At 41.6% G+C, this 2,440-nt stretch overlaps 1 protein-coding gene across 1 annotated transcript in view; it reads right to left on the minus strand.

Annotated features, from left to right (window-relative positions):
- Nucleotides 1-2,440, minus strand: part of LOC103397028 (BICD family-like cargo adapter 1) — a 29,574-nt gene that overhangs the window by 13,468 nt on the left and 13,666 nt on the right. The window lies entirely within an intron of this gene.

The following is a 2,440-nucleotide window of genomic DNA, read 5'->3' on the forward strand; positions in this document are numbered from 1 at the left end:
GCTCAAATTCTACCAAAGCATTCATGCAGAGGAACAAGTACAACGTTCTGGAATGGTCAAAAATACCTTCAACCAGAATCCAGACCCTCATTGGAAGCTATAGGAAGCGTTTAGAGGCTGTTATTTCTGCAAAAGGAGGATCTACTAAATATTGATGTAATTTTTCTGTTGGGGTGCCCAAATGTATGCACCTGCCTACTTTTGTTTGAGTAATTATTGCACACTTTCTGTAAATCCTATAAACTTAATTTCACTTCTTAAATATCACTGTGTTTGTTTGCTATATGATATATTTAATTGAAATTGCTGTTCATAACAACCAATGATCCATAAAGGAAAATCTTATACAATATATAAAACAATACAAAACAACATAAGAAAATGAATGGTAACGTTAACAATGCAGGCCCTGCAATACAACTCTGAGGCAATAGGCTACACATGACATGTTAGTCTTCACTGTCAGTGTCAAGGCAGTCGTCATCCTCCTTCTCCTCGATTTTCTTTGTGTTTGCACAGTTGCAACACCTACACAGCTCTGTACAACAGAGTCCTGCAGAGACACAGGAACACCTTCCTGTCCCACAGGCACTCTCCTTGCAGCTGCAGTGTATGACATGCAAAACACTGTCAGGGGTCGGATATTATGTCATCCATGTGACATGTAGGTTTCCATCTTCTAGGTGCCACCATATCTAGCTGGTGATATTATTTTTTGTTTGACACAGGACCTCATGACCTGATAATTTGCCCTTCTGCAGTGCTGATAGAGGGCATCGCTTGTAGGGGGAATAGACAGTTTTGGCAAGGCTGATGATGCCATACAGAAAGTCTTGTACCTAGCCTCATTGACATTTTCAGCAGCTGGATGATCACAAAGGTGGCATACATATTTGCAAAGTAGTGCAAATGTTGAGTGGTCCAAGTTAAAGTTAGCACACAGATTAAAAGCCTTGAGGTACTCTTAAGGTTTCTCATATGCTACAGAAAATGTCCTTCTTTGCCTTAACATAAAAGGCACTTGTGGAGTCACACCCAGAGAAAGTATGTATGCCAATCAAGGCTGAACACACACTGGTTCCGAGAGCTGATGACACCTTGGTAATGTCAATGATGCGTGTCCTGTTGCCTGTCCCTGTGAAAAAATATAAGCTGCATGCTATGATAATAATAATAATATACATTTAATTTCATAGGTAAATTTGTCTGCAGACTTACAGCAATGACTGCCACATCAGTGTCAGGGCTCTTAATGATGACATTTGTGTGCTCCTGTGCAGCATGCTGTGCATGCAAAAACACCCTTGTGTCACATTCTTCATGATCAAACTGCAGGTCTTCAACAGCATGAACAGATTGTACACCCTCCATTACAGTCACACAGTGACATTGATCCCTATGTGTTATGTACAAGCTGAGGTTTTTAGTCACTCCTAGGGTCTGCATTACGATGTATTTGTCCTTTTTCTTGCATTTTATGCACATGGCTGGAAGGATGGGGCCAGTGCTCGTGATGGGCAGGCCTGCCCTGGGTCTAAGTTTCTTTGTCGGACACGGAGTCATCCTGCTCGATGTTGATGGGATGGCCTCACTTCTTGAGCGGTCTTCCATATCCTTTCCTCTCTCTCACACTCGAGACGCCTTTTCACTTTTGCAGGTGCACTCTTGCCAATAATCCTCCGGTAGCATGTGGGATGGAAAGCAGCGTTCTCGGGAATGCTTTCAAACTCCAAATCCAGGCAGTGTTTGTAGTTTTCAGCTACGTATCGGCACTCACCCCTCAACCTGAGCCACCGTTGTAGACTGTACGTATTTCAACATGTGAGAGTGAAATCCTGAATTTTTTCATGCTTCACAGAGGCTGTCTGCATATAGCACTGTTTATGTCCAGAAGATTTCGTTATTTTACTCATTTTTGGTGAGTTTTCCTCTTCTTTGGTACTGCTGGATGAAACTCCGCAGGCAGCCATCTTGCTTTTATGTTTACCAAAAGCTCCTCCCCTATTGGTGTACTCCGGTCACATGTCGACCGTGCCACCTCTCGTGCACCAAAATCTCTTCTTCTTCTTTATAAAATGCCTCATCATAAAAAATGGGCAGGGTTTTTTCTGACAGTTTTTGCTGTAAGCTTAACATAACTAATTTTTTATGAACTAAAGATTGTGTAGTTCGCAGACGTTGGAGTGGATTTCAATTTCTGAAAGACTTTACGTGGTTCACCTTACGGCCTATAAACCAGAAGATGTTTTCTGCACAGAGCATAAATCATTAATGAATCAGCTGTAGGCGATGTCCTCCCTGAGGGCTGTAAGGTCCCAGTTTGTGAGGGTGTGGTTAGGGTTTCCTTTTGGTAGTAAAGCAGTTGGTAAATGAACCCGAAACATAAACACTCACTTTTATTCCAATACACAAAGATAAATTATAACATTATATATATATA

Source organism: Cynoglossus semilaevis, chromosome W, assembly GCF_000523025.1.
Source record: "Cynoglossus semilaevis isolate Cse_v1.0 chromosome W, Cse_v1.0, whole genome shotgun sequence".
Taxonomy (NCBI): Eukaryota; Metazoa; Chordata; class Actinopteri; order Pleuronectiformes; family Cynoglossidae; genus Cynoglossus; species Cynoglossus semilaevis.